Consider the following 11318-nt stretch of genomic DNA (forward strand, 5'->3'; position numbering starts at 1 on the left):
TGCAGAACCATGGGCTGCTTCAAGAATGTTGAAGAAAAGCTGTTCTCGCAGTAGGTTTGAATTTCTTCTGTCTAGGGGAAGACTTCTGGGAACTTTAAAGTGATTTGCAAATAATAGTTAAGCAGATTTAAATCAATTGTGACTGCTTTTGTGGTGAAGTGGGAGTCGGCCTCTTTCACAAGCTAACTAGCAATAGGACTAGAGGGAATGGCCTCAAGTCGCACCAGGAGAGGTTCAGGTTGGAAATGAGGAGACATTTCTTCTGAGAGAGAGCAGTCAGGCATTGGGACAGGTTGCCCAGGGAGGTGGTGGAGTCACTGTCCCTGGGGGTGTTTAAGGAAAAGGTAGATGAGGTACTCAGGGACGTGGTTTAGTGGGCAATGTAGGTGGCAGGTGGATGGTTGGACTAGATGATCTCAGAGGTCTTTTCCAACCTTAATTATTCTATGATTCCACGATTCTATGATTCTACTTCTACTTTCATAAGTGGATGCCAAGCAGGAATTAGTCCAGAGGAGATCAGTGGTAGGCATGGAATCAGCTCAGGTGATTAGATAGCCCTCTGTGTCCCTAAAATCTAAACTTTACAAAATTTTTAAAGCATCAACTTTTTTTTTTTTTTTAACTTCTATTTTCCTTTTTTACATTTTTCATTATTTGAAATGTAACATGTCAGTTCTGATGAGGAACAGAAATATATGTAACTTTTGTGAATGTAAGGAGCTGGAGATGCTTGGCAGCTTGCAGGACTGGGAAGCTAGTCAAGGATTATTTACTATATTTAGGTACATATTTTTTGTTCCTACTTGAGTGGCTGCATAGCATAAAAGCGTGAGTGTTTCTTCCTACTAATATTATGATGTTCTTCACTGCAGCCAGTCCTAAAATGATATGTAATGATCTTTTGGTGCTTTAAACCTTGTTTTCTCACTGATGTGGTTAATCTATTTTTTGCATGAAAATATTAGCATTCTTTAGTTAAAGAAAAGTCCTATTTAAATGAGAGATACTATTATTGCAGGGATGGAATAGTAAATGATAACAGGACAGTGGAGTTTGTATCAATATATCTTAAAGTCACTGAAAGATGATGATTTTCAAAATCTCAAATAGCAAGTGAAGCCACTAGTATGTGGAGGTATCACATGCATGGAAAAATGATGAAACAGGTGCTATATAAACAGAGAACAAAGGGACCTGTCCCTGCCCATAAAAAGTTATTGTTTTAAGGAAATAGGTTAAACACAAATGCCCAAACAGTTTTTTCCTCATTCATTTAAGTATTTTGAATGTAACAGAAGTCAGACAGAATTACAGACCTATGCATGAAATACTTGAGGGACCAGTTTGTCTCAGGAACTATCACTGTCTGTCAGGACTATCTACTTCTAGCTACTTGACTTAAAAAAAAAAAAAAAAAATCAGAACAGATAACTGGAATGACTGTAAAATCAAAATTTCTTCCTATTTTTATTATTATATATATTTCTTCAAATGTTGCTGTTTCTATGTGATGACTACTGAAGTCCACTTTGTAGCCTGCTCAGGGCTTGTGAGAAGTGCAGTAAAAATTCTGTGGCTGAGATTTTTAGCAATTTTTCCTTGCTGGTTCAGGAAGAGTGATATCAGGAAGACAGGTGGGGCACCTCACTCCAGAGGGAGTTTCAGGCTTCATGTGGGCTGTCTGACACTCTGTGCCTCTCTCTCAGAGGACTGCAAATTAAGCCTTGGGGGACTCAGATCCTTCTGGGAGCACCCCAGGTAAAGGTAATTGGATCTGGTGAAATGTGAGGAGGTGCATCCAAGCCTGCAGGAGATGGACCAGCAGCTGTTTCATCTGGCTGCTACCTGCAGAACTCACAGTGCTGCAGGTTTGACATTAAAAGTGAAATAAGCTGATTTCCCCCTTGTAGAAGTTCAGAGTGCTCTGCAGGTTCCTGGGTAAACATATGCCATGCTGACATCAGTGCCAGATGGGAGATGCCATGTATAATTTTGGAAGATAATTCAGAACTCATTGCAAAATATAGGCATTTAAAACAGCAACTGCCAGGTGAGGGAAGAGACAAGTATCATCACGCTCTTTCCTCGGAAAGGAGAATTTACCCAAACATCTTGATGGGGATGAGTCTGGCCAGCTGCCCTCGCTGTGGGGAGAACAAGCCTGATGGCTGCAGCACACCATGATGATACCTGGGGGAAGTTTCTTCATGGTCTAGGTATCAATGGGGAGCTAACTACCTCTCTAAGTCCTTTGCATCTTCCAGCTGTCTCATGTCCTGTCAAGGTCCTCTGGAGCTTCAAATGAATAAGAAAATACATATTTAGAGAAAATCAAAGCCTTTGAACTTTTCAGTTTGAAAGAAACTAGAAAACTTGGAAAAAATGGAAAACAAAGGATATGTAAAAAGTAAGTAAAATATTAGGAAAATGAAGTAAAAAGTTTTGTTTCAAGTAGAACAAGACGTTTTAGTTGTACAGTGCCCTTCCCCCCAGCGATACTTAGCTATTTGATTTTATTAAACAATTACACAGGCAAATATGTTTGGAGCTAATGAGACTACACAAAGTATTTTAGCGCAGCTGTTGAATTAGAAAGTTCAGAGTCTGCACGGTTCTGGGTGCCACTAACTGTTCTATAACACAGTTATCTAGAAGGACATACAGCCAGACAAGAATCCTGACCCTAAATTATTGTATGCATTTTTGGTAACCACCCAGCTCTTAACAAAATGACTGTTCCCTATGTGCTATGTCAAATCCTGTTGTATAATGTTAATATCCTGATAGGTATCAGTCGCAATTACTGTCTGGATTCAGGTAGATGTTACTATGTCACTTGGAACAAAAACAAAGAAAACAAAATCCTTTTCCTCTTTGAGAGAAGATTGCATCTTCCCAGCATGGGAAGTGAGTCTATCATACGCTTCAGGACATTCATCTTTTTCATTTGGGGAGGTATCCTGCATGCAGTCTGCCACTCTCAAAGGCACTTTCAAATCTACGAACGCTTGCTATGCTTGCTACTGGTATTAGAGCAGACCAACATCTGTTGCTGGAAACCACCGCTTTTCAGACAAAAGTACCATCCTGGAACTATTATTGGATGTTGGAAGGGAAAGGTTGACATGTTAGTTACTGGACTGAGACTAAAATTACAAGCCATGGGAAGAACGGCTGTATTGCTGTGCGTTTCTGCTTCACATTTTACATGATTTGGAGCAATACAGGAGTTATATACTGTGCTATCTCTTGAAATGTAACGCACAGTAGGCTTCATATGGGAAATTGAATTTGAGACATCTCTGATATCTGGGTCAGGTAATCCAACACTGTGGCTCTTCCAGTTCTGCAGTCTCTTCCCAGGCTCATGCAACCCTCCTTGGCAGCTGCCAAGACCCACGCTCCTTCTTCTGCTCCCTGCTTCTATCAGCGTGTCCAATTATTTACGTCCAATGACCCCCTTTAGGAGGATCTGCATTGTGCTTTATCACTTGTGGCAAGCTGAGCGTGATTGCAAGCACTCTCTGAGCTCTGGGATTCCTTGAGAGCTCCCAGGTCCTCTAGGGAGCCGTGATGGACCAGGTCATCAGCTCTGTAAATCACAACTTGCCCCTGCAGGCCAGGGGGAACCCTCTTGAAAATCAGGATATGTATTTACCTGACAAAGTAGGAGTATAGGTATCCGGCTGATTTTTGAAAATAATGGCTGCTTTTCCTTACCGGGATACACTTGGACTCTGAATGTGTGTCAATGCTTTTCTTCCCATATGCAAGTTCAAAATAAGTATTTCTTTGTTGTTGTTACCCCTAAAAACTCTGTTCACCTTAGATCTACATAAAGGCCCAGGGAAAAGTCTCTCCTTTCTGCCAAAGAGGTCTCGGATAAGCATCTGTGAAAGAGTTAACAAGGTCACCTTCCCTGTGTTGTTCATTAACTCTGTATCTTTCACAGCCATAAATTGTGAAAACCGCTTCTTAAAATACTTCCAGGATTCCTCTGCATTGCCCACAAGCTCTGATGCATATGTAATAATCACACCGCTCGGTACAGAACAGTAATTCAGGCTGTGGTTTTCAGCTGTCCATCCTTACTGGCGGCGTTATGTGTGGGGCAGCTCTGGAATTGTGTTCTTCTGAGTCAATCTCTGTTTTTCTGAAATTTTCAACCTTTTCCTTTTGAACTGCTACATTGCACTGGTCTCTTTTCCATCATTTCTAGCCACTGCATGACTATTTTGCAGGCACACAGCATTACTGAAATTCAGCACATGGAATTTATTCTGAAGAGCAGACTTTAAATGAAGAAGCAGCAGATCACAGCTATAGACTGCTTGGGACAGAGCCTCCTTCTCTTCAGAGACAATCCCGTATTTGTTCGTACAGCTCCTTGCACACTAACTCCTACTGGATACACCTCTAGTACTAAAGAAAACATGCCTAGAGCCCTTCTCTGGCACAGATCCCCTATTATTAAACTCTGTTACTCTCTAAAAGAGGGTGGCTGCATCCAGGCTGCCTGTTGGGAGTTGGCTGTGGCTGGTGTTAACACCAGGGCCATTCCTGAGAATTTCTCAGGGACATGTTACTGTCACAAACCAGAAATGTGCCACGAGATGTTCCACAATTAAACAGCAGAGATGACAGATTTCTGGTGTCCCACAATGCTCCGTGGGACTGGTTAATTTACTGGCGTGAACGTGGGCTTTTTATCTGTTACCACTAGGAGTTAATGTAAATACTATACACTAACAGGCAAGATATTGGTACCCCTACTTGCCTTGCAATATATCTTCTTTTGTGAGCATTAAACTGGATTTGTCAACCAACAGGACTAGCTCTGACTCACAGCCCAGATTACTCATGGCTTTTATTGACAAACTATCTAGTAGAAAATACGTAAGTGAGCCAGCACAAAGAGAACTCAAATCAGGCTGATCCTCTCCCAGTTGCACACTTTTCCTACATGGCTGAGGGATCACACTCTTTCTTCCTTACCCTCTTCATGTTACTATTTTGGATGTGCCATCTGGGCCAACAAGGACAGGAGAAGAATGAGTCCCCATGTGGCCTGCCATGAAGGCTGGTGCTTAAACCATACCTCAGTTGGGAGATCAAGGCTTGAAATCCCTCAGGTTGAGGAGTGCCTGGGACCTTCCGTTCCCAGGGCTGTACTTTTACCATTAGTCTGCTGGGAAAAAAAAGTAGAAGGAGTCCCTTCCTCAAGCTCTTTTGTTATTGTTTTGGTGTTCAGTGGCACTACACCGTACACTACGTACAAAGGGCCTTGATGCAGAAATGTTTTTGCTGCATAACCTGGGTTAAGGTCACAGAAGGATAAAGCTTTTGTCTGCCACCTCCTGTCCTCACTGGAACCATTTCCTACCTGAGAGCTCAAGACAACTCCTGGCTTAGCACCTAGGAGACCAGAATTGCCCTCAGGAGGTGTCTGATATAATTCTTGCTTGTGTTAGGAGTCTAGGTGTCTGAGCTGTCCTACTAGGGCCAATTAGTTACTTCTTAGACATCACAGTGGATAAGTCAGGTGTAACTCAGGTCCCTCTTCAGACTTTAACTTCTACAGACACAGGCTTTTGTTCCACCTGCTCTAGAGCACTAATATTTTCAAGTAGCAAACTGCTCTGAAGGATTTGCTTTGCCCCGGATTTTGATGCATATAAGTGATCAAGGCTATGCAAACCCTGGTCACCCCAACAAAGCACGTTGGTTTCCATGACTTCACGCATGGCACCAGCAAATGTGCCCTCACGCAAGTGGCTAGCAAGCAAACTGAACCAACGGACAGTCACCGGGGCCTGCAAATTAAATGTAAATACAGTCCTGAAAATCAAGATCATAAATGTTTCAGGCTAATTTATTTTGTAAAGGTGGATTAATAAAGAAGCGGCTTCTCTGTTAGAACATCATCTGCCAGGGAGCAGCCCACAAAGAATTAACAGCAGGCGATTTTTATCTCTTTCCCACTCCTTCTCATTCCACCAAAAAGAAGGATTCATGCGGGAAAGTGCTGACACATTCTTAATCAAAGGTGTGTGAATTGCTCACATCAGTGTAATTTTATTATTCTGTTGCTGGGATACTTTAATAATAATAATAATAATGGTGATGATGATGCAAAATCTTATTAAGTCATTGAAGGGTAATGCTTTGTTTTTCTAGATTTATTTTTTAATTTATTAAGGAAGCCTGTTACAAGAACAGACAGTATACATATTTTCTATAAATGGGCAGGGAAATTCATAACGAAATGTATTCCTGTGGTTGGTACAGTAAACACCCTGTGGTTCCAAAAAGGATCCAAGTGCTATGAGCACCTTGGAAAACAGAGACTAGCAGGGAGTGTGTTACATGAACATCACTGACTGTTGGGGATATGGTGATAGATTGAAATCTAGCCTGCCCTTTGGAGCTGGGTTTGGGAGGGATCTTTTGCATGCTGTTCTCTGGCAGGGCTCAAATTTGGCAATTATTTATTTAAACAAACAAACACAGAAAAATACCACTGTTCAGGAATGGGACATCATGTAACTTTGGCTCCAAATGCATTGCCCAAAGCAATTTTGGATCGGTTGACTCCTAAAGCCTCTTCTTCCCTGTTTCTGTTGTGATAAAACAGCAGTGCTCCTGCTCGTGGCCCATGCAAGATTATGTTGTTTAATCTGTTTGTTCACTTAAACTGACTTCTGTCTGGATATACAAAAGTTGTCTGAGACTATTTTTATCTCGTTGACAGACAGCCTCATAATTATTTCCTGGGGTTTCCACCCAAAGGCCGTCTGTTTTACCCTCTAACAATTCAGGTAGGCTGTTACAAATAGCATTGAAGGCCCATATGCAATAAGCACAATGTGATACTGCAGAGGCTAACCCTTGTTCTCTAGAGGAGAGCTAGTGTGGGTGTAGTAAACTTCACTAAGTGCAACCTTCACAACCATGGATGTCAGATTTAAGCGACTGCTACTGGGTTGAGAATTCAACCTTTAGAGCTCTTTGTGTTCCCCCATACAAGCAGTCAGAAGGAGAAGCTCTATAGGGATATATCACCTCTTCAGAGGAAGAAATTTGTTTTGATCACTGGAAGAAATAAAGGTGATGACTTCAAGAGCTACAAGGAGGAGAAACATATTGGGAGAAATAATCCTAATTGCAAAATTAAGTAACTGGTCACTGGAATATATAGAAAATTATTAGAGAGGTTTAGGTGTCTCTTAACTCTCCAATTGCAAGCAAAGGGCCAAAGAAATGGGAATCAATTAAAAAGGAACGTTTTTCTCATGAGATCAGATCCTGGTATCCCTGCTACATTTAACAGTTTTCAATGAATTCAGGCAGAAGAGGATAGATACAAGATTGGACTACAAAAATTTAAAATGTATAGAATTAAAAAAACAATAAAACCATCAAACAAACAAACAAACAAAATGGAGCACAGTGCAAAAAAAAAAAAAGTTTTTAATATTATGTGGGAAAAGGAATGTGTAATTGTAGAATGGGCTACAGCTTTGATCAAGTGAAGGGCTGACCTTGCAGTTCTTGGGAGGACAATTCAGGGGATTGTTTTGTGGATGATTAGGTCAGATTGCAACTTAAAATAAAAATAGAGAAACTGTAATAAGAGATACAGAATTAACCCCAAAAGGCTGTTTTGAATTTGCCATGCAAGGAAATCTGAGCACATAGTGACTCAGTAACCCACATAGGTGATTTGATACCCCAGGCCCGATAAAAGAAGGCAAAATACCTCTGAAGAGTTCAGGAGCAGGAAAGCATGTGAACTTTGGCTCAGAGAAGACCAGCTCCAGGCATTCCTCATGCTGTGACAATCAGTTCACTACCATAAACTAAATACTCAGGAAAAGATATATAGATGCTATCACTTGACAAGATTTTGGATGGAGATGATGGCAACAGCAACTCCAGCTTGAATGAACTTTTCACAGAACTAATGGACTTCACTGAAGCAGAAGAGATGAGGACTGTCTGCCTAAGGCAGTCCAGTTATTAACTTTACAATAGATGTTGGTGCATGAGCTGTGATGTTGTTGAAAAGAAGAGACATTGTGGTGAAAAATAAGTGTTTATCTTTATTGCAGGATATATTTGAATTTCATGCGTAGGAAAAATAATAACCTGGAAATTGCAACACAATTTTAACAACACTGTGAAAACAAGTACTGGGTTAAAAATATGTCAAGCTCTTAGTTTGGTGAAGATGATTTTTTGGAAGAAGGAAGGACTAGCATCCTTCAAGATACACTTAAGGACATATTTCAAAGGATAGAGAAACATTCCACAAGGTACAGAAGACAGAATTTACCATAAGGCTTCTTTCTTCTGCCCTAAAGCTAAATGAAGAGATTGACAGAAAGATAGATAGATCTGCTTAGCAGTAGAGAAAGTAAAGGAACCAACCCAGTAGAAATTAAAGCTAAAATCCTCTCCCTGTGTACAGACATATAAAATGGGAACATTTTCTACTGTCAACCGAGGTGAAATATGAATGTGTGTGGAACCACCATAGCTGATAATGGGTATTTTTAGGTGGTTATTCCAATAGACAGTTGGAACAAAAAGATTATATGTTTATATTTTTGAAAGACACCATGTCTTTGGAGCACTTTGCATATTGAAATGTTTTACAAGAAACTACGACAATTTTCTCTGTATATGGAGCGTAAACATTTATCTAGATGACATTCTGATTGATGGTAGCTGACTGGAAGTTCACAGTCAAAGGCTCCGAGTGAGAGAAATTCTGGTCTAGAGTAAATTAACAAAGATGTGTATTATGTAGTAGAAATTACATATTTACTTGGGAGAAGTCAAGAGGTAGGTTACAACCAGCCAGTTCACTACTGGCTTGGCTGTCCCAGCAAAGAAGGGGTAGAAAGATTGTGTAGATTTGTACACATATCTATGGATGCAACCAATCTCCTCAAACCATCCATCTAACCATCACTTAATGCACCATTGCCCAAAGGAAAAATTGAAGAATGATAGTATTTCCATGTGTAGAACTTGTGGGCTATCTGTAATAGCTAAATGAAAGCAATCAAACCAAAAGCCCTTCTTTAGGTCTGCAGCAGTATACATAGTAGGTGTATAAGTAATAGTTTTATTACTTATTTTATATATATATATATATTTACTTATGTAAACCAACTCTGTCCCTGATAGCCTCCCTCATTGCAACCCCGTGTTGGGTAGTTCTCCTGCCTCTGACCCCCTTCTCCCTCTTAATATCTTCTTGTTCCTCTTTTGGTCACCCTGGTGCTGCTCCACATGTTATTTCTTGGGGAATATCTATGGATGAGAATCCACCTGGCTTTATTTTTGAGATACCATATCTTTGACTTACATTGGGTAAACTGCACAAGATTGGTGCTTGAAAAGACGGCAGCCCCAAACTACCGTGGTAATGAGTCTGAGACAGATCTGTTTTTGAGAACCTCCAAAGCAAGCATTTCACTTCCTTTTCAGGGAAGTGTGGTCAAAACCAGAGTTTACAGGCTGGCAGAAATAGAAACAAGCTTCCAAAACTTCTATGCATTTGAGACTGATTGTGAAATTATTAATGTTGGAGCCTAAAAGGGACTAGAAAACTCATTTTTTTGCCCCACCTTTAAGTTCTTTTCTCTTTTCACATTATTTTTATTTATTTATTTACCGTTATTATTTCTTGTCTTCTTGCCTCATTGCTTGTTTGCTTGCTTTGTTTCCTTTGTTTATCTTGCCTTCTTTCCAAAGGAGAGGCTGAGTTTTGAATACTAACCCAAAGGGAGTATTTTTCTTTTCTGAAGGCAGTCTCCAGAATATTTGCTGACTAGTCTCTAGAACATTTTGCTGACTACAGTCAGAGGTAGGCATCATGCATGTCAATATGATTTTAAAAGAATTTTGTCTGCTTTCAAGAGAAGCGTAGGCTGGAATTGCCATATCAAAAGTTTGGGATGAGGGCCTATAGTAAATGTATAGATGATTAGCATACAGTGGCCAGGATAAATATGTTCAGGCATCTGAGAAATGTGTTGGAATCTCATTACACCATCTAAACACACCCTAAGAGATCCTGGTAAAATCATTTCTTAAGCCACATTGTCTTGTGGTTACACTGTGCAGCTCACAAACTGACAATGCTGTGAGGTATTTCCAGAACTTAGGATCTTTTCTGAGCATTTCAGTTGCCTATTTCTATTTGTTTCCTTCTGGAAGAAGTAGTTTCTTATTTTCTTATAGTACTTGTGAAGATTTACTGTGAAAATCTTGCCTAGTGTTTTCCCACAAATTTTGTTATATGGAACAAAGCATGTACCTAGGTGGAATTAAAAAAGCAGTGATGTCTTCAGGGAGTATCTTAACTTTAACCATGGTTCATAATTACCTAAAAATTGATGTCCTCCTGCCTCCCAGATCTTTTCTACACACTTCAGTATGCTTATCAGTATCTACTTGTCTAAATCAATCTTATGTCTCTGGGACTCTTGGTTGTCATTGCCCTGTGTTTCCCCAGAATTTTATTTGCAGTATTTATATAAACTTATTATTATAAATAATTATATTTTATTAATGATCAGTCTGGTAGGTGTTAACATTTAACATTACAGGAGGTGGGAGCTAGTAAAAAAAAGTCTACTTTTCATCTAGGTCAAATTAATCTGACATGTATGTATAACACCTCAGAAAAAGCTGACTCGATGAAAGTTATCTTATGCAACTGCATCATGCAATCTGCATGACTTTCCAAATATTACCTTGAGCTGACAATGCTGGGGAAACATTTTGTTCCAGAATAAGTTTAGGTTACACTGGGATTAGGTAAAGACATATCCATTCTTTTCAACTTGCCATTGTATTATAACTTTATGCACTCTGTTGACTAAACATCACTCTTATTTACACAATCAAACCCCTGTGAGTTTATTGTGATTCATTATACATCTCTTACTTCCCCTCCCACTTCTTCTTTGCTTAAACAGGTAGTCCTTGTAAAAGGCCTGATCCAAAAGGCATGAAGTAGTGACTAAGATGTTGAGAATTCGAGGCCTTGACAGAGCTTGGTGGGAAAGGAAGGGCATGGGGCTGCACACTCCCCCCCATGCTGCAGGGAGATGCTGCAGTCAGCAAGCAAAGGTTATGCGAAAATGTTATAGTCTATCCTAGCCCTAGGTGGGAGCTCTCTGTTCCTGCCAGGAGACTTAGGCTTCCTGGGCCTTTCTCTTGCCTTGACCTGCCGTGGGAAGATGTAACCTCCACAGGCTGAATTTATTTCTTTTCCCCTCTTCATTACATGCCTCTGA

This window comes from Anser anser (assembly GCF_964211835.1).
Source record: "Anser anser genome assembly, chromosome: 2".
NCBI classification, from domain to species: domain Eukaryota; kingdom Metazoa; phylum Chordata; class Aves; order Anseriformes; family Anatidae; genus Anser; species Anser anser.